This window comes from Lolium rigidum, chromosome 6, assembly GCF_022539505.1.
Source record: "Lolium rigidum isolate FL_2022 chromosome 6, APGP_CSIRO_Lrig_0.1, whole genome shotgun sequence".
NCBI lineage: Eukaryota > Viridiplantae > Streptophyta > Magnoliopsida > Poales > Poaceae > Lolium > Lolium rigidum.
The window spans coordinates 267,516,491-267,539,242 of NC_061513.1; the positions used below are offsets into that span (position 1 = coordinate 267,516,491).

The 22,752-nt window shown below is 42.9% G+C and overlaps 1 pseudogene; it reads left to right on the forward strand.

Annotated features, from left to right (window-relative positions):
• The first annotated feature begins 4,726 nt into the window (after positions 1-4,726).
• Positions 4,727-14,523, forward strand: LOC124668023 (annotated as a pseudogene).
• The last annotated feature ends 8,229 nt before the right edge of the window (positions 14,524-22,752 follow it).

Consider the following 22,752-nt stretch of genomic DNA (forward strand, 5'->3'; position numbering starts at 1 on the left):
ACCAACCCTAGCAAGCATGTACGAGGAGGTACATACATATACGGTTATATTTTGAAAGAAAAAAACCCCGCAGAGGTTGCAAAAACAGAGAAAGGGGTGCATTCTGACCGGTTTCTAAAGTTCGAGGTTGAAACTTGAACCAAAGTAAACTTCAGGGTTGCAAACTGAACCTTGAGACAAGTTTGAGGGGGTAAAGTAGACTTCTCTCGAGTTCTTTCTGCCAAGCGGCTACCTGGGGAGTCCACTCCGGCAGTTGGTGGCAACGAGCGTTCCAACGATCCCAAGGCTGCCAAGCGAAGTAGCTCAAACCCCTCGTAGTTTCCAAGGTAAGATTCACCAGTCCATATATGCCTCAAATTTTGTGATTCTTGAAAGAAATTGTATTGGAACCTTGTGAAATGCCTCAAACACCTCAAATTGAATGGAATCATGTATGGCTGTGGGCTAGGGTAATCCAGAAAATGTACTGTTTTTCGTACCAGGACTGGGTTCTATTTGTTGTTATTGTTCATGCCTTATGAACTTAGATTTTACTGATTTTTTTTTGTGGCTGCTCGTTCAATGGTTCTCTCAGCAAGTGTATATTACTTTATAGGTTCTTTGATGTTTCTAATGCATTTACCTCTCCACATACACCACTTGTTTAGCCAACTGACGACATTGCCAACGCAGCTCTTTACATCAGATATGGATTGGAAAGATTGCCTTGGTGTCTTCATAATTGATAGCTCAAATATCTTCATTTTTAGTGAAATGGTATCATGCTATTTTCAAGGTCATCATTGAGGCGTACTGTAAAACTTGCAAATTAGCTGTTTCTTTTCAGTCTGATGTGGAATTTATTAGTAGCCTTTTTTTCTGCATCCTATCTGAGGGCACTGGTAAAATATAACACTTGAAAAAGAAACATTCCGTTGTGTGGTGTAGCAGTGTCAACGTGGCAGAAAATGCAATCATTCTTTATGAGGGGAAAAGCAAATTCTTTGAGCATGTTCACACCGACTTCCCTTTGCATTTGGTCACGGTATACCAGCTGAATGGTGCATATATTCTGGAGATTGTTTTACCACTTAAATTTAGATGCTTCCTCCGATCCAAAATAAGTGTCAGGGCTTTAATTCAAATTTGAACTAGATTGAACTAAATCACGTACGCTTATTATGGATTGGAGGTAGTACATGTTCTACATACAGCTGGAAGTTATGGAAAATATCATGGTAACAAAATGACACGCTTTATACAATTCTGATAGGTTCGTGTCATGTAATTCTAGGGAACTACTTTGTTTATTTCATATCTGCATATGTGAGAGGTGTAGAGTCCGGAGAGTAGAGAGCATTGGCTTATTTTTCTAAGTAAACAAATCCTCTAGGGTACATCGACGGTAACTCGACTCCAGCAAAAGATTAATTGAAGGTTATTATTTTGATACTAGGAAGTTTTGGCGTGGCGTCACGTCGCGCCTGTAGGATGATATCAGTGCTTCCAAGAGTTACATCATATAATTGGTTAACATACCGCTTGATCTCTAAGACTGCAAGTAGAGTAGTGATAGGAGCTTTAAGAAAAGAATAAGATTCCTATTATATAGCACAATATACCGAAACAGCAAGAAGCCTCTGGTTTAGTTATCTGTAAACCATTTATCTCAGATAATTTCTGGCCTTGAAATCGACAGCATATTATGCACTCTTGTCTCTAAGGTCCACACTTGCCACTTGTTGGGAATTCCTAAGATGTCTCCTGCTTGTTTATCAACAATCTTCATACCGGTTCTAGGCTTTGGATCAACTTCTCCGAGATGTTGCAAGACCAAGACGATCTCTGACTAACTATTCGCTTCCACAACGGGCTGCCATTTGCTCTGACTTCACAAGTTCGTCAGTCTGAGATTATCAAATAGAGTAAACCAGTAAATTTTCATGCAATGACCAAATCTAAGAAATAATAATACAATGGTACAGAGGAAAATATGGCCTTCTAAATCTCCAGGTTCGCTCAATGCCAGTGACCATGAAAGTGTGTCGTGGAGGCTTGAACCCACATGTGTGTTCACCACAAAATCTATGTACCTTGCGCTTGTGCAAGGATCATGGGTTGAAGTGTCAAAAATGTTTTGGAAAGTGAATATTCCTGTGAAGATTAAGATTTTTACCTCGCACTTGTGAAGAAGGATTCCTTCCAACGACCAGATAGGAGGGCCATCTGATGGGAAGTGCGTCATATGCGGCCTCCCGGAAAACATGGATCACATGTTCTTCCAACGTGTGTTCGCCAAGTTCCTTTGGGGTGGCGTCCATTCCATGTTCGCGGTGAACTCGAACCCATCCAAGAGACAAGATTGGTTCTTCATTCTGAGTGGTTTTAATGGAAAAACTAGATGTTTTCTTTGCATCTTCTTTGCCATGCAATGTCAGTCCCGTTGGACTACACGAAACAAATTCTCTATAGAGGCAAATTACCTCGCCAACCTGCTGATTGCATTTTCAAAATTTTGCTTAACTTGCAGCTCTGGCACCCCTTCAAAGAACCAAGGAAGTGCAGCTGTTGGACGTCACCATGCTTACGCTCCTTTTCTTCGAAACCTTCTCGCCACCTCAGCTGGTGTCAAACTCCCTTACTCTTTCTGCCTTTGGCCTCTGCACCTTTTGAGTTGTAATGTTAAAACTTTGAGTTTGAGTTGTCTCATAGGTGACCAGTTTGGTCATTACTTGTGAGCTGGGTATGTAAGCTGTGCTAAATAGCCTTACACGGTTACACCTTGTTACCGCCAAATCGTGGGGCTTTATTAATTTAAAGTCGAACATCTGGTGCCTTACATCTAAAAAGTAATGTTTGATGACTCTTAAGTAACCAGCCGATATCCAAGTGTGTGATATTCTCATGGTCTAAAGAAACTAATAATATTTAACACATATCATGAGAAAATACAGACAACATATTAATGGCATGTTTCATGGTATATCAACGTGGTCTATCTAGCATCAGTATGCACACTATCAACATACTCTCACATATCATTGGCAATCTCGTACTTTTGTGACACCTAAGTTATGGCAATGATCATGAAAATAAGACCATAAATAATACATGAACTGGTCTAGAGGTCTGACTAGAGATTTGGTTTACTGTTTTATTTTTTCACAGATGTAAAGAGCCAGCTAGGTTGCGAGGGAGAGAGGTTAACTCTAGGTCGTTGTGGGTTTGGGCACCACGAGAGTCTCTGTTGGTGTCGCTGACCCAGGCGGAGGGCACGCGGCAGGTGGCCATCGAGGGCACAAGGTCGCATCTCAGGATTCTTCAACCTGAGATTGAAGAGCAAGGTCAAAAGTTTTCCTGAACCTTGCTTAGATTAGGGGGGGGGGTTATTCGCTAAAAAGTGTTTAAGTGGCTGGTTCCTCTCCCACTTTTTTGTGAGCCATCTGTTGTCGATCCGATGGCCCGCGGAAAAAGTTTGCAAGTTTTCACCTAATAACAGTTCTCACTGGATACTTCGCCTTCTTGTTGCATGTACTACTAACCAGGATTTAACATTTCATTTCATATACTTTTCGCACCAGACAGAGGTTCACGAATTTCGAGAAATATACGAGTTCATAGCATGTGTTTAAAATTTTCAGGTAGATTTTGAAGTCCGCGTTCAAATTATTTTCGAAAAAGTAAAGTTAAGTAATGTGGAATCAAACTCAAAACCTTGCAAACAACGTCGTCCTAGGCCCTCCACCACTTCATTACTTCCCCAGTTCACACCATGAATATGATTTATTTTCTTAAAGTTCAATGTCTACGATAAATTCAAATTTGACAGAAACTTTCGACCAAGATTATACTTTCACTCCCCTTGCCAGAATTCGCTTACTTTGAGAAAGTTAATTGGGTACTTGACTTCTTAGAGTAGACACGCACGGCACGGGCCACTATGATGGATAGAATGGGAACGAACGATAATTCTGATGCCGCGGCCGTCGGCACAAGCCTCCACGATCGATCTTATCGAAATACTGCTTTGCTTTCTAGTCCACACGGGCCTCGATTGCCATCATTTTCTTTTGGCCATTTCGTTCACTCGCTCTGGAGCTCCACTCACTAGCACATGATTCGAAATTCCCAGTTACAGCTGACTAGCTGAATTTGTGGTCCGTAAGAGAAGTCAAAGTCGAACTAGGCGGCTACGCGTTTCCATGCCTAATAAACCATGCCCTCTTCGTTCATTTTATCAAAATCCCCCGTACATCTTCCCCGTCGCTGCTGTGCTGCACTCGCATCGCCGCCCTCGAGCCCATCCTCGCCCCGGCAGGTACGAACATACTTCTCCTCTTACCCTCGTCGCCGCTGGGCTTACATGGATTAATCGTGTTGCAGCGAGTCCACTCGATGATCTATGCTGCATTCGCTAGAAACTTCTTCCTCGTCGCTACTCTACTGTGCTGCACTTCAGCACTTGCATCGCCGGTGTCTGCTTGACCTTCTTTTTGCAACGACATCTCCACTGCAGATCGATCCTGATAGGTACGTGCTTCTCCTCTGCCGTATGAGGCTGCCGCCTCCTCGCGGCCATGGATCGAGTTGTAGCATGCTGAATGTAGTAACTTTTTTTTAGATGAAAAGTAACTTTTTTTTCTACGGAACTTTGGGCTTACATGGACTAATTGCTGCTGTTTCCCCGCAAAATTATGCAGCGTCCACAGATTCACACAATCAACCGAGCTAGCAACTCCTGCTAACCATGGAGGCGGCTGTGGTGAGCGCGGTGACGGGGGCCCTCAAACCCGTCGTGGAGAAGCTGTCCGCTCTGCTTGGCGACAAGTACAAGCGTTTCAAGGGGGTGCGCAAGGATATCAAGTGCCTCACTCATGAACTCGCTGCCATTGATGCCTTTCTGATGAAGATGTCGGAGGAAGAGGATCCTGATGTGCAGGATAAAGTTTGGATGAATGAGGTGCGCGAGCTGTCCTATGACATGGAGGACTGCATCGACGACTTCATGCTAAGTGTCGATGACAAGGACGCTAAGCCAGACGGCTTCATCGAGAAGATGAGGCACTCGCTAGGGAAGTTGGGCAAGATGAAGGCTCACCGTCGAATTGGTAACCAGATCCATGATTTGAAGAAACAGATCACTGACGTGGCCTGCAGGAATCGAAGGTACAAGACTCACCAAGCCTATGCCAGCACCAAAAATGCAACCGTCGTCGACCCTAGGTCTCTTGCAATCTTTGTGCATGCCTCAAAGCTGGTCGGAATCGATGAACCCAAGGCTGAGATAATCAAACTTTTGATAGAAGAAGATAAACATGCGCCAATGCAACAACAACCGAAGATAGTCTCAGTTGTTGGGCCCGGAGGTATGGGCAAAACTACTATTGCAAACCAAGTGTATCAAGAGCTCAATGGGCAGTTCAAGTGTCGGGCCTTCTTATCTGTGTCAAGAAATCCAAACATGATAATCATACTGAGAACTATTCTAAGTCAAGTTAGCAACCAATGTTATGGTAACACAGAAGAAGGTAGCGTGCAACAACTCATTATGAACATCAACCAATTCCTACTAGACAAAAGGTACCTACTTTCTCTATCTTTTCCTTTCGCTTGTACTCCCTCCGGTCGGATTTAATCGACACGGAGGGAGGCATTTGCATGCATGTCATTAGCAGGTCCGTGTGTCAATTAATAACGTCCAAAGGTAGTACTTATCATAGTGATACAAAAAACCCTCGCCCTTCACATCCCTATAAGGCTATACCCACGAAGATGATAAGTACTACCTTTGGACGTTATTAATTGACACACGGACCTGCTAATGACATGCATACTAGTTTGATATTCTTAACCCACCTTATACTAGTTTCCAGGTTTAAACAATCCATGCATGTGAATGATAAATTCGGATCAACACTTCAGGAATGGTAGAGAAAAGAAAAAGTTATATGTAGGGTGCCAATATTTATTTTCTTGTCTCTAACAAACATGAACGGAGAAAAATTTAAAGTTGAGTGTCTAAATCTCAATCAAACGATAATTTATTAAATCATAGCAGATTTTTACAAATTTGGTCATACGTGTCTACAGATTAAAAATGATGTAATAATTTGCTCACATAGTGGAAACAATATACGCTTGTATTCAGAGTTTGAGAAATGTAAATTTCAGCATGGGTCAACGTATGATTGATAGTTGGTGTGGACTGAGATTGACCAGATTCTTAGTCGATTGTCAATTAGAAAAAACAAAGTTTTAAAAATGTCGCAATAATGAACATGCAGTGTACTCGATTTCAGACCAGAAGGTTCTTGGCTCGAGCTTGATGTGAATTACTGTATTTCTTAATTCAAAATTTCAACACTTTTCGGTCGGTTGAGATTCAACCGATTAGCCGCCTCCTGAGCCATCCAAACTCACTTAAACCTGAGATGTAGACCGTCCAATCAATGCAACATCAAATCCCCTGACATAACATTTTTTACGTGTGTATGCAACATCACTTGCAGCATCACAATTACTTTCGGCAAGGATGTTTTCATCGCTCAACTTCCACTTTGACTTTATTTAGTATTGGCTTAAGGCTGTTGGTTCAACCGACTATAAGAAGTTCAAGGAGAAGAGGATGGGTCCCGAGGGAACTCTTTTTCTTCTATTTTGTTTTTGTAGTTATATTGCGACATTTCAAACACGCCCATGTAGAAAAAACAGTAAGGTATGCACAATGTCATGTTTGAAAGGACACAAATATCGCCTAGAGGGGGTGAATGTGCAATTTAAAACTTTTATGCTATGGGCTTCAATAAATCCAGAATAAAGCTAGCGTTTAATTTATCAAGCACAAAACATAAATATATTCGGTTCAACTATGTGCAACAAACGACTTGTGTTAAACAAGATAAGCAACTATGTCATAGCAAGATATATAACTTCAAGTGCAGAAGTAAAGAGCTCGGGTATAAGAATAACCGAGACACGTGGAGACGACGATGTATCCCAAAGTTCACACCCTTGTGGGTACTACTCTTTGTTGAAGCGGTGTGGAGGCACAATGCTCACCAAACACCACAATGGCTCACAGTATTCTCTTTGATCCTTCCCACCAAAAGGAAAGTCATTGGTCCACTATGGGACCCTTAAGGGCCAGTCATCAAAATTGTGCAAGCTTGGGCAGTCTCCACAACTTAATTAGAGGCTTCCAAGACACTCACTGTGAGCTTTACACCACAACGACTGAGCTCTGTGGCACAACCAAGCCACTAAACCGTCTAGGGTTCCAAGAACCCGAGACGAACAAGCTTCGGTACAAGCACCCGAGAGTAATTAGCTTCTCCATTTTCACCAACCGAATTTCCGTGGAAAACTCAAACCGATACACCAAATGCAATAAAAAGAACACAAAAAGTTCTAAAGTCCTTCTCTCCAAAAATCCCACCACAAAAACTAGTGCTATGGAGTACAGGAGAACAATAAATTTCTCCAAGATCTAGTGTCAATAGGTTCGCTCACTAAGAGGAGATATTGGTTGTTAAAATGTAAATCAAGATCTCCCATCTATTTGCCCTTAAAATGATTTAAGAAGCACGGGAGAAATAATTAGACAAAGGCAAGCTATTCAAAGTCAAAACGAAGTAGAGAGAAACCAAAGCAACTTTCTCCACTTGGGGAAGGAGGATTTATATAGGTTTCTCCAAAAACTAGCCATTGCAGGAACTTTACTCCGGAGTCCATGGCCTAGAGACACCGGAGTCTCCAGCCTGGCCAAACCAGGTCAGAGTCTCTGAACCGAAGTATCCCGGCCATACTCCGGACTGGCTACAAAATATTGTGTGACTTGGCGCAATGTCGAGCAATAGGGACTGATTCTATGTATCCTTAGGCCGAAGTCTCTGGCGCTAGAATCCTCGATCTAAGGACACTAGAGTCTCCACACAAAACATGCAGAAGCAACTAAAACCAAAACTATAGGAACTTTCACATAAGAAATCTGAATAAGATGAAACTAATTTTGTTGAAAATATTAAGGACCGTCAAGGGAGAAAATACCAAATATATAGAGGTCTAGAACCTCCCTCACCAAGAAGCCGGTAAGCAGCAAATTTTTCATACGAACTCTGTTTTGAGGAACTAAATCTTGTCATTAAAATAAACCCAATCTCCAAATCCGCACATCGTTAATATCAAAACAACAACGAGGAAAGATGATGTTAAGGATGTAAAGGTTTGAGCTCTCTACGAATAATACAATCAAGTTACACAATCGATAACCCCCTTGATAGTATGACTATCTATCCTATAACCCAGTCTCTCAACTAACAACAAGAGACCTGTAAAAAATAAAACATATCAAGGACAAACCTTTGCCTTGCGCAATACACTTGAGCTAGATGGCGACGATCTTGACATCTTCAAATTGAGTTGCCTTTCTTGATTGTTCTTACCTTGGTCAAGTCTTGCAAATTGCTCCCACATACTCTACTATGGGAAAGCCTTGTTTAGAGATATCTTCTCATGTCTATCATCACCACATGAATGGCAAGCTTCAAGCATATGAACTCTTTGATATGACTCATCTTGAACTTGCATTTCATTTCTTCTCTCTTCTTTATGATGATGTATTGAAGTGAACTATGAATGCTCGCATAACTCGTATTATTCAAGACATGCTTCCAATAGGCTAAACTCTCATATGACCATCCTTTGGGTCACTCGTTGAATAAAACCTTCGTCATCACTTGATTGTCTTCACATTCTTCTTTCAACCTTGAACCCAACATATGGTTCAAGTATGGCATATGGACAAAACCTTGAAATATAATTCAATGCAAGCATCAGTCCATAGGAATTGTCATCAATTATCAAACCACACATGGGGGCTCCATGCTCTTTCACCATTGGACACAAAAAAAATGAGAAAATCGGTTCCAACATATGCAACATGAAAACCCAATGTATGAATCATATGTGGCAAAACATCTGCAACATTAGAAGCATCTCCCTGGATGCAGACTTTAGAAGTGTTGCAACATGACGACATTGTGCATGCAGCAAGCAAGTTGTGTGCTTCCAGCATGTCAAAACACCATGCACATCATTGATTTCCCTCATCTCACACATCAACAATGGAGGCTTGAAACTTCATGGAATTGAAGTCGTCGGCCAGAAATCTGGCACGCCGGTGCGCGCTTGGAGCCAGACATGGTAATTAACCCTAGATGGCAAGACAATCCCCCTCCTAGTCATCATATTATCTAGCCCTGGTGGTGTGGAGATAGCTGGAATACATACTTCCCTTCAAGCTCTAAGATGATGTTGTCAATAGAGCAGATGAGTAATAGGCAGAACATGGAGGAGGAACAGTAGAAGTGGGGAGGAGAGGAGAAACAATTGATGGGGGTGAAGGAATGGGTGGTTGCCAAGTAGTCGGGAGAGCCGAGAGCAGACATGTTAAGGATGACAGTGTGGAGGAGACCAACTGATACTTCAGTCGGTCGATTTTAATTGTTTATATATTTTTTTAAGTCATCCTAGTCCATCATTTTATCTGGTACATTCAACATTTTTGGCCCGAAATAAGTGGCCCTGAGGTAGACTCAACCATACTAAGTAATTGAGGCTGATGCATAATTTCATTTTCTATGAAGATGACTGACTTACATGGTTAACTATATATTTTTTCGATAAAAGGAATATATTAATATCAAAAGATACCAATTACATCCGGCCTCTGCAACAACGCAACATCCTAATGGTAGTACGGATGCACACAGCCAAAAGAGAGAAAAGAAAACTAAGAAACAAAAGTCCCGCTACAGTATCACAGACCTAACAACAACAGTAATACATCCACCAACAAGACAACACCTGAAATACAAACTATCCAAAATTGATGCCTCCAAGAAGGAAACAGCCAGCACAGTCGTCGCTCGACCAAAGATCTTAGGTTTTCACCTTGAAGATAGTATCCACTCTCAAAACAATGCCTCCAACAAGGTCATTGCCAAGCACAACCAGTTAAGGCCAGACCTTGGGTTTTCACCCATAAAGCGAGGACTCTGAACTTCACATGTGTTGTCGCCCCCACTTTCATACCACTATTGCGAAGCCCGGAACACCAAGCAAGTCCCTCAACAACACGGAGACTTGAACCTCCCTTAGCTAGTCCTCCAATCCGGCATTCATGATAGTCTCTTCTTCTGACTTCACCATGGACCAAATGTCACTTCAGAGCTTCGCGTCGCTCCCTCTAGAACCAAACGTTCGGTATAAAAGGATGGGTGCGCAGGATGGGTGCGCGCGACCGAATACCACCCGATCCAGCAAACTCCAGGCAAAAGATGCGTTGTTCCATTCGCCGGCGGAGCCTTCCAGAACTCAACACTCCGGCTAGATGAAAAAGGATCGGCATCCGGTAGGTCTTCATCTTTGCAGAAGAAGAACACTAGGACTACCACCTTCAAGCTCGAAGCAGACGAACAGGCCCCCACGCCGCCATCCGCTGGCCAACGACGACGAAGGAGGACTCGGTGGACGGCGGCCGCCGCAACCACATCATCCTCTCCTCGCAAGATCGTCGCCCCTTTCCTCACGCTGCCAGCTGAAGCCGACGATGGATCTAGGCGGGCACTAGATCCAACAGCCACCGCCACCATCCATTGCCGGAGGCCGTGGAGGAGGATCCGTCACCGCTCATCCAGGGTCACCACCCTAAACGCAGTGCGCATCGAAACCAGTGGCCGCCGCCCCAGCCGGTCGCCGCCACCATCAACCCCCCGAGCACGTTTGGCGTCGGGGCCTGCTAGCACCTACGTCAGCGGCGGAGGGAGAGAGGGCACAGGAGGAGTGCTGGCGGTGCTAGGGTTTAGGGCCTGGCGTCGCCCTGGGGAGCAACGCGAGGAGCGATGCCGCCAGATGGAAACAGAGCTTCCGATCCGACTATATACTTGTTGACCAGTAAATCCAGACATGGCAAATATTATAAGAACTATCCTTGGCCCATTAACTCGACTATATATATATACTCTTGCCATGTCTGGATTCAAGTGTCGGGCCTTCTTATCTGTTTCGAGAAATCCAGACATGGCAAATATTCTAAGAACTATCCTTCGTGAAGTTAGTGATCAAGATTATGCTGCCACGAAAGCAGGGAGCCTACAACAACTCATCATCAAGATCAATGATTCCCTAGTAGACCAGAGGTGCAATTTCTATTTCGTGCCTACTTGTTGTCCTAATGTATAAGTAAGAGAGTTATATATATATTTCACAGGAAGGTCATACTAGGTATCTATTTGTATTTTGATATTTTTAATAAGTTATTCGAAATGAATGGCCATATGCACGCTAATGTTCAAAACAAACTAGTATTATATATAGAGTATATGGAGAGTACATACAAAAAAAAAGGTGTGTGATGTAGATTAGCGGTCCGAGATTAAAACTTACCACTTCAATAAAAACATAAATATAGTCTTTTTGTCTAGAAAAAATATTTACCTCTTTCTATCCCAATCTCTTGTTTTATCCTTCTCTTCCCACCACAACAGAAGTTGCTACAAATTCTTATGCCCGAACCTACATACATAAAGATCGAACATTAGGGAATCTCCAGTAGTGTCCAAATTTTGTATTCCCCGCTTGTGTGTGCATTAGACGGCTACTAGCAAATATTTCACAAGTTGTACCTTTGAGTTTAAGCAAGCGCAAAAAAATAGGGGAAAAATAAATAGTCTAGGATGTAAAATGAACTTTTTCCTATACTGTCTGTACATTTATTTCATCTTCACTTTGGAGAGTTCCACACCTAGTTTTGGCTACGTATGATTACCATATCTACGATCACTGCGCACTGCTAGGTATGTGTGAATAATCTCCATGATGTTTTGATCATTCTTCACACGTTTAAATTGCTGCTTACCTCACTACAGGAATCGTAGCAGACGCCGACGGATTATTGCATACCTCTCCTTTCTAAGAAATACCAAATTATCAGGCACACCACACGTGCATACACGGATTAAGTATATACCATACACTTGTGCCACAATCATTCTTTATCTTGTTTATGGTGCCAACACAAATGAGTTCCATTTATTGATTCATTTACTTACTAGTACACTATTATGTTAAGGCCACAGGAATAATACCACTTATATATGTGCAGGTATTTTGTTGTCATTGATGATATATGGGATGTGGATACATGGGATGTTATTAAGCATGCATTCCCCATGAACAATTGTAGCAGTAGAGTAATCACCACTACTCGTATAATTGATGTTGCAGAAACATGTCGATCATCATTCAATGGCCATGTTTATAATATAAGGCCTCTGGATATGGTGCGCTCAAGGCAGTTATTTCGCAAAAGGCTATTCAACTCCGAAGAAAATTGCCCTTCATACCTTGAAGACATTTCTGATCAAATTTTGGAAAAATGTGCTGGGTTACCTTTGGCCATAATTGCTATATCTGGTTTGCTGGCTAACACAGAAAGAAGAGAAGATCTATGGGATCAAGTGAAAGATTCAATTGGTCGTGCACTTGTAAGAAATCACATCATTGAAGGAATGATGAAGATATTGTCACTTAGTTACTTTGATCTTCCTCCTCATCTGAAAACTTGTCTCCTATATGTAAGTATATGGCCGGAAGATTCCATTATTAGGAAGAAGGATCTAATAAGGAGGTGGATTGCTGAAGGAATTATTCACAAAGAAGGCAGCTATACAGCACATGAGATAGGAGAGGTGTGTTTTACTGAGCTTCTCAATAGGAATTTGATCCAACCTGGAAATACAAATGATTATGGTGAGGTGAACTCATGTCGAGTTCATGACATGATTCTTGATTTCATCATATCCAAGTCCATAGAAGAAAACTTTGTTACCTTACTTGGTGTTCCCACTCTGACAATTGGGACACAAACCAAAATTGTTCGTCGACTCTCTTTGGAAGTGAGCAAACAAGGATATTCAACACTACCAACAAAGGGTTTGGTATTGTCTCATGTACGTTCACTTAATGTGCTTCGGACTTATGATGAAATCCCTTCTTTGGAGGATTTCAGACACTTGCGTGTCCTCGAATTGAAGAATTGCAATCGTTTGAAAGGACATCATCTCGAAAATATATTGAGGTTTTTCCAGTTGAGGTACTTGAGCCTCAAACATACAATAATATGTGAGCTTCCGGAACAAATCGGGCGTTTGAAGTGCTTAGAAATATTGGACCTAAGAGACACTGAGGTCAAGGAATTACCTGCATCTATTGTTAATCTTGGAAAATTATCACATCTATTTGTTGACCGTGGTGTTAAATTTCCTGATGGGATTGTGAATTTGCAAGCACTGGAGACACTGAAAGGGGTCACAGTCTCCAAGCAGCCACTTAACTTCATATGGGGCATTGGCCAGCTAAACAATTTGAGGAATCTCGTCCTTCATTTTGAAGTTGATTCTAACTATGAGGATATTAAGGAGGAGCACAACAAAGCTCTTGTCTCTTCCCTGTGTAAGCTAGGCACCCAAAACCTTCGCTCTCTTACTATTTGGAAAGGGAGCAACCTCTTGGAGCAACGTTTGTGCCTAGTTACCTTGGAGAGACTTATTACCAGGTCTTGGTGTTCAGCCATCCGGGAGGTTCCAAAATGGGTGAGCTCCCTCAAAAACCTCCAACAGCTACGCCTTAAAGTGCAGGGAGTGAAACAAAATGATCTCAACATCCTTGGAGCTTTACCCTCTTTGATCATTTTGCATCTGAGGGAAGTAACAAAGTCAAACGAAAAGCTCAGAATCAGCAGGGAAGTTGGGTTCCGGCTCTTGAGGATTTTTATTTATGATGCAAATTATAGCCTGTTAGATCTGATGTTTGAGGCGGGATCTGCGCCCAAGCTAGAAAAACTCCATATTTCTTTTGTCTGTGTAGGTAAAGATGTACCTTTGGACTTCGGAATTGAGAACCTCCCCCGCCTCATTACTCTCAAAATTCCGTGAAGGGCAACGATGGCAGTGTTGAGGCTGCGCAGGCTGCTATAGAGAGAGCAGCCAGCACACATTCCAACAACCCTTCTCTACTCTTTGAGAGAATTCACGAACGGGGTATCCCTGGGAGGTACTAATTGCAGATAGAAAAGAGTTCTCCAGTGGTAGCAGCAGAGATGTTGCTCTGAAGTCTGGTTCCCACTAAGATAGATGTTGCTCTGAAGCTCCTGTCTTTTCGAGATAGATGCTGCGTCATATCTGGTAAAGATGTTGCTGAGATACCAAGGTAACCTGTGATTCTACTTCGTGCTGTATGTCTTGTACTTAGTCTACAGTTGCAGTGTCATATAGTTAGCTGCTATGTACAAAGTTTGTGCGGCCCATAGTGAAGTGTGCTTCTAGTCTATGTATGCAATATGTGTGTTTCTTTCAAAGAAATACCAGTTTATTCAATTGTGTATTTCTGTACTGTGGCTTGCTCTTGGTTTTGCCAAAGGAGTTCAGTTCATGTTCTGTATGTCAATGTAATAAGAAGCCTTCCATGACACACTCTGTTTGTGAATGGGCTGCACGTAAGGAGACGATGCTAACTAACTCTGTTGGATGTCCAAACAACCTATCCTCGAAGCTTGCCAAGGACCATCCAGAACTTAGTGATGAGCAACTAGGTCAGTGAGCCAGACAGGGCAGCAGCAGAGTATGAAGCTCTGCTTCCCACTGCACTTCAGGCATAAACCCACCACTAACTCTGAAGCTCTTCCCTTTTCTTCCATTGCTTCATAACTTCTTTCGGAGATTGGTGTTGCTCCATACCATATTAACATGTCGCTAACATACCAAGATAACTTGCGATTTCTCCTGCATGTTATATGCCTTGTACTTGGTCAACAATTGCACAGAATAATTTAGTTTCAGCTGCTCTGTAGCAATGTTTGTGTGGCGCATAGTGAAGTGTGCTTTCAGTTTATGTAATATGTCTGTTTCACTTGGCGAACTGTAGCTTTGTACCGTAGCTTGCTCTTGGCTTTGCGAGAAGGAGTTCAGTCGATTCACTGTGTGTCAGTGTGAGAGCCGGCTCTATGTTTCGCATGGCCCTAGGGGCTAGGGCGAAGTCGACAACAAGGACCCTTAGGGTTACATACATGTGTATGTGTATATAGATTTAACTATCAACAACACATTTTTAGTCTGAGATGTTTAATAATGATTGCTAAACGCTTAAGTAATGTCATATTAGGATCTAAAGAGTAAATAAATAACAAATAAAGTTCCTATAACTCCATCAACACTACTTGAAGCTAGAAAAAAATTATTTAAATCACCCGTTTGTGATTCAATAAACTTATCATCTCGTTATTTTTTCCTTTTCTCAGCATAGGACAAATTGTTGTTAGGCAACATTTAACACCTAAAGTTGTGAAGAAACTAAATACATGAAATTAGGCTTTTGGAAAGAACACTAACAACATAACATGCTTCGGCGAATCAGTGGAGGTATCGGCGACAGACAAGGAATTGATGTAGAAGTTAATGTTGTTATCTACAAGTCGAATCCAATAGGTTTAGAAATGTCAGTCCTAGAAAGAATTAGGATTCCTATTCATAGTCTAATTCGCACCAACCGGGATGCTTTTGTAAATAACAACAAAGATCACAAAGAACTAAAGAGAATTAAAGGAGGCTCCTGAGTTGTAGATAATAACCGAGAGATTTGCTGAGCTACTAGTTGTGTCCATGTACGGGAGAGTCCATCAAGGGATCACCTCTAGGCTAAGCTGCTGATGTAGGGCTGGTAGCAAATCGATCAACCTGCTTCAGGAAGCTAGCTTTGCGCCCATGTATTTTTGCTCTGAGCCATGACGACCTGGAGGCTCGAAACCAACAATTGACAATGCTAGGCTGACCACAGATTCATGTAACGTACCTGTGAGGACAGAGGGCGACCAAAGTCATGAGGATGCTGCGAGCCGGCCAGGTGCATATGGAGTCCTGACGCCGCCATCGTGCGCATGTGCTGCAGTCACTGATCGGTCCTCTCGTGACTCTTCCTTTTCTCCTGCCCTGCTCCTGATTTGCCCGTTTAAGCAGTAGTACCAGTTCTTTATTAGTACTACGTAGGTGTGAAACTCTGAGCCGTAGTTGTACTTTTTTTTAGTTTCACAAGAATGAAATTGGGAGCGGTGAGATCCTTTGTCAGTTTCCTAGGATGATTCATTCATTAGCAGACGATTATTTCAGTATCCTGACTGGCCTTGGAACGGAGGCGCTCTCTTCCTCTGAAGCTCAACACTATGAACACAGCGATGAGGAGACGTTAGCACCACACTTGTTGATGTTGTAAAAACGCAGTCGTATATCTGAACAACGCTACTTCTTCCTTTGCCTTGCATTTGGTTAAGTACTTTTTGTGCAAGATCAACCAAGCCCTTCTTGGAAAGCCTTCGGATCAGAGACCTATGTACTGATTTATCTGCTGGAAGGCCTCTTTTCATAAGTTCATCAGGAATGAGTAGAACTGCATCTCTGCTATTCTTCTTGTAGAAAGCATCAATGAGCCATTCAAATACACTATAATTGGGTGAAAATCCTGCAGACATACAAATCAGACATCATTGGTATAGACTTATGTGCCCAAATAACCAGTGAAGTACTGTAAAGAGTTGGTCACTGGTTGATTGCACACTGACTGTTTTCTATCCTAAGGATCACGCGTTTAAATAAAAGTACTAGTTGGTGATTAGACATTACATGATTCAGTCCTTACAAAGAGCAAGCAAATACTACTGAATGAAACCACAAAAAAGACAAGCTTGGGGTACCTGCACCAAGCTTCTCAAATAAGGCTTCTTTGGCTTCATCTAGCTGGGTGCCATTGCAGAACCCATGGATGGGAGCTTTGTAAGTGAACTGATCTAGCTGCAACCCTGACTCCATCATCCTCCTCTAATCCTCTTGACCTTGCACGCCGACGCCATGTCCCCCTTCTTGGAGTAGGAGTTGATCAGCGTGTTGCACGTCACATGGTCAGCCTGCCTTCCTATCATCCATCTCGACAAGCAACCCCATTGACCCCTTTATCTTGCCATCCTCACAGAGCTTCCTAACAGTCACATTGCACGTTGCCACACTCGGCAACATCCCCTTGCCTCCATCTCCCCTCGCAGCCTCACCGCCTTCCCCACACCGTCAACCAACGTGGTGTACGTCGCAGTGGCCGGCTCCACACATGCCGCCACCAAGTCCCTGTAGAGGCCTCATTCATCCTCCCTCATTCATCACGTGGATCACGGTGTCCAGGTGACAATGTCCGCCTCGATCGCCCTCGTTCCTCATCCGCTCCTACACGCATATCTCCTCGCAGTGCATCCCCTTCCTGATGTAGAGCGCAATCATAGTGCTGAACAAGAATAGGTCCAGCGGCACGCCGGTCGCGTCCATGCTCTGTCATGAGTGACTCCGCGCGCGCGGCGTCCCCCGCCTTGAGGCGCACGTGCAGCATGGCGTTGCAGACGTGTGTGTTCATGGCGACCTCGGCGCGCGCCATATCGTCGAACAACTTGCGCGCGGTGGCCGTCATCTTGGCCGTGGCGAGCAAGGTGCGGGCATGAGCATCGCCCCGCACGCGCATATGTTCGAAGGCGTCGTGGGAGCGGCCGGACTGGGCGAGCGCGTGGACGAGCTAGCTCGGCACGTGTGCCCGGCGAGGAGGGAGGGGAGGAAAGCGGGTGGCGGAGGGAAAGGTCGCGCGGGAGGGAAAATTGTGGGTGTCGATAAACGTGCGAAAACAGAATTATTAGAACCTTATAAGCTCATTGTACACAAACTTCTCTGATGGCGATCTGCTAGACAAACCTTATTGTAGCCTCGCCGGTGCATTGCAAATATCTTACGAGAATTACGAGAATGCGGCTTAGTAACAGATCAAACCAAGTGAGTGAGTGTGGCTCACGGCCATGTGTGTGTGCCTATTTAAGGCATTGTAATCAGCTTGACAGGACAAGGAGAACAGAGAGAAAGAAAATCGGGCTGCGTCATGCAGCCAACACTAAAAACAATTATGTCTTTGTGTTGTGGAGTGAGTTGGCCTGGAATTAAAACTCGAAACTCGCGAGCTAAACGAGTAACTCGCAACTCGACTCGCCTCGACTCGAACTCGGTGTATAACGAGCCAAGCCGAGTTTCATATTTTATCGTTAAACGAGTTCAAGCTAAACGAGCCAAGTTCACCGAACTCGCGAGTAACTCGTTTAGCTCGGTAAAATGAACAATAGGCTGTATAATCTAAACAAGTATGTTGCTATTATGCATATTACTGCTAATATTACTTGCTATTTACTTTATGTAAAATCAGATATGTTTTGACCTCAAATAAATTAGGAAGTTACAAAACGTGATGGGTTGAACAGGTTCTTCAAGACAATTACATTGATGTACATATGGAGTGGAACTGTGGAAGGCCTTTTGCATTTGATGGACGTACTATCCTATCAATAAAGACTACAACCCTAGAGAACACTAGATGGATTGGATGCTTACTCTACAACTTATGCTCTGTTTTCTATCTATCTGAACTGTGGCTTCTTGTCTAGACTTTCGAAATAATGTAATAAATTGGACTGTTAAGCGCTAGCCTACTGAATATATTTGTGGTTCTTGACTTGGCTTCAATGTTGCTGGTTAAGGTTAATAGAATGTGTGGATTATGCCCTGTCTAATGAGTTGCCACGGCCTAAGTTATTCTCGTGATATGCTACTTCTTAAATATTTATGAAAAGTGTACTATACTCTATACATGTTTCATTTGATTGTTTTAAACGAGCTACTCATGAGTTGCTCGCGAGCTTTGCGAGCCAAGCCGAGTTTCAAATCTGGACTCTATTGTTAAACGAGTCGAGTCGAGCTAACTCGAATGTTGACCGAGCTTTAGCGAGTCGAGCCGAGCTGGCTCGGCTCGGCTCGAATTCCAGCCCTAGTTGTGAGAAGCAGCTCAAGGCAGAAAAGGAGGAGCTGCAAAGTGCATCTGCAATGGAGTGAGTTGTTGGAAGCATCCGTTCTCTCTCCGATGGACCTCCGGCATGGAAAATTGATGGTCACCGAGGTCGAATCGACCGTGGTGAGGCCTTCATTGTTAACGGTGAAGGTCAATTTGTTGGAGATTTTTTTCGATGTTACATATGGTGTCACGATTTGCTACATGTGTACATTTTCGTTGTCTTAGTATATGGTCAAATTGCTACAATGATGTATGTGTGTGTATGCTAGACAAACTATTACAATGTTACATCTGTGCTCTTGTAATGTTGGATCAGTTACCAGAAATGTTTCATGTATTGATTCCTTTTGTTAGTGATTTTTAGATTTTGCTAAAAACAAATACGAATTTGATACATACTATATGTATTTTGCTACATAGGCATGTCTAAATTATTCCCCATATGTTGCAAGTTCTTAATATTTTGGGGAAAAATGTTGCTGGTGAATGTTACATGCACACACAAAAAATGCTACACGAAGACGTTTTGGCTACATGATCAGACGCGCTGGATTTGGTCACTTAAGTGGATCGGACGGCAACGAATGCGGCTGATGATATGCATTTTTGTAGCCAGTTGTAGCCTAGCGTTTGTCAAGAGGGAATTTTCCATCACCGCGAAACTCAAAAAACTACAAACTCCAAAATAATGGTAATAATTTATGCTCTAGAAATTTCTATAAGTATACTTATTTAATCATATACTAGAAATTGTTATTTAGATATTTGTTTGACTATACGCTTTATTCATCTCTATCATGATATTTAATAATGTAAGAAACGATACAGTCTATGAAATTTTCAAAATAATGCAAGCATAAATTTTGTGTTACAAAATAATGTTTAAACTTATCACAACACAAATGTGTTTTACAATAATATACATTACATTTATGTAATAAAGAGATCAATACTAATATCTAACAACATGGTTAAATTGTTAACAATGTCAACTAAGTAAATTATGCTCTCTAAAATTATAGCATGATAAAATGCTTATAGTGAATACAAAAGTTTAGTATAAATTACAAATATTTTAGAAAACATTGGACCCACACATAGCATGGATGAACCCATGTCTCCTCCTCCCCGCCTTCCCCCAAGATCAACCTTTGAGTCAATGTAGAGCGCTTGTAGTATGGAAAATGCTTCTCTTCGGTCGACTGGTCGGACGCAACGATCGATCGTGATTTCCTTAGCACGTGCATGCCTTTCTCCGCTGAGTCGCTAGCTAGCTTGTCAGTTTTCCTCGTACGAAGCTAGCCATTGGCAAACCACTAGACCCCTACAGCCTACTTTGGCTCTTTTACGCATCAAGGTAGGCAGGACCATAGAATGCAAACAGTAGCGGATCAAAAGGTCGGGACCACTGCATGCAATGGCAACTATACCACGGATCATAGCTATATTTTTTTCTACTAATGCATGCACCACATGCATGTAGATCATTTGCTATGTGCACATAACAGAGTGTCTATGTAGATCAAAATGTAACAGTAGATAATTAATTTTGTTGAAATATCAGATGCAAGAAGTTGTATTTGTTTTCTAGGTGTTTTCAACAAGTTGGTTTTCCTTGGATTTTTTATGTTGTATAAGTGGTTTCAAAATGTAATGACACTCTATTGATTTTGTTGTAATGTCAGATGCAAGATGTTGTAAAGTTTTCTAGACGTTTGCTACAAGTTGGGATTTTCTTCGGATTTTTTTGATGTTGCATAAGTTGTTTCAAGATGTAATGGTAGCCTTCTAATTTTGTTGTAAATTCAGATGCAAGATGTTGTAAAGTTTTCTGGGAATTTGGTCTTTTACTCTGATATTTTGATATAGCATAAGTTGTTTCAAAATGTAATGATAGTCTATATAATTTTGTTGTAAAGTAAGATCCAAGATGTTGTAAAAAAAAATTAGGTGTTTGCTATAAATTTCTAGCTTATAGAAATATTGTAAAAACACATGATATGTTTATTGTAACCGCTTATGATTTTTATTGTAATAGTTCGTGATTTTTGTCCCAAATGAATATAAAGAAATTTGATGCATAACTATTTAATGTTATATTACTATTTAAAATGTTGTGAACTTTTTTATTGCAATACTCGGGATGACCCACCATAGGGTGGTATTTGTTGCATTGTTTTGTTGCAATGTTACAAGTACAATTTCAAAGCATCTATTGGGTGTAGATAGCAGAGAGAAATCATCTCATTTAGTGGGCTCCATCCCACCTGACATCCCAGCGTCCATGCATGCATGCAGTGCTCTAGCGCCCAGCAACGTGACAAGGCCTGATGCATGCAGGATGGTGGGCTAGCGGAGGCACTTTTCAGCAGCGACATGACCCTACACGGCAGCAGGAGGGCGCGACATGGCTTTTCCTGACCGTGAGATGGTGATCGATCAAACGGACGCGAAAGCAAACGATTTTTACTATATGGATCAGCCGACCGACGGCGTAGCACCGCCCTTGTACTATTGACCTTGGATATGCTCAACCATAATCATCTAAGATCATGATATGTGAAGATATTTGAACCAATGTTGGTGCTTCAATAGGAACATGGATGTGGATCCAGGTGTTAAGCAAAACGGGCAAACCATCGCCATCATATGGACTAGCGATCGCTCTAGTCCAGCGACCGCCGTATGTAGCCTTCAGCATGGCTGGCATCGAGAAAAGGTGCAGGGGTTTATTATCCGTGACGTAGAGAAGTACAATGGCCACGTTCACTATGTGTTGCGTCTGCACGGAAAGAGCACGGCCTCCCGCTCCAAGGCTCTTGTGAAGAGATCTATCATGGCCGCGGTGGCCATTGAGAACGCCGCCATTGTGGTGCGCTCAAGAAGTCCTCGCAATGCATATCACAAACTACTCTTGATTTCGATAGAAAATTTTATAACCTCTTCCAAATCATTATTTTATGCACCCAGCACCAGCAAGCAATGTAGAAGCACATGACAACAACATAAATGCAAGCAAGATGGAACAATGTTCAAGATTAGTAATTATGTAACCGTGTGACATGCTGTGTCATCATCGCCATAGGACCCTCTCAAGCAATATCGCAAACACGTCACGCTCACGAGAAGCAGTCGAGCCCCAAGCAGGGGCACGCACCAAACACGGCACAAAGTACGTCGTGGCAAAAAAAACATGGTGGTGCATAGAGCGATGTGGACAGCCAAAGAAGGGTGCATCGATCACGGTGCTGAACAAGAAGCGATCCAGCGACACGCCGGCCGCGTCCATGCTCTGTCATGAGTGACTATGCGTGTGCGGCGTCCCCCGCCTTGAGGCACACGTGCAACATGTCATTGCAGACATGCGTGTTCACGGAGCCCCGGCGCGTGCCATATCGTCGAACTCCTTGCGCGTGGTGGCCACCATCCGGGCCCTAATGAGCGCGGTGCAGGCGTGGGCGTCGGGAAGAGGCCCCAGCGCGCATGTGGTCACGCAGGAGGGAGGAAGTGGCCCGGGTGCGGGTCGAGGACACATCCCTCCTCGCACGCCAGCGAGAAGGTGGGCGTGCAGTTGGAAGAAGGATTTGACGGCGGCGACGCAGAGGGCATGGAGGATGTCGACCCCGGCGGGCGGCGGCATCGAACGGACAGGCTATTTTCTTCCGTGTGGGGTGGCTGTTCGACGAAATGCACTGGGCGCGCCAAACTTCTCCGACGGCGATCTCCTAGGCAAACCTTATCGTAGCCTCGCTCGCCGGTGCATTGCAATATCCTAAAACCGTATGACTTTATTAATTT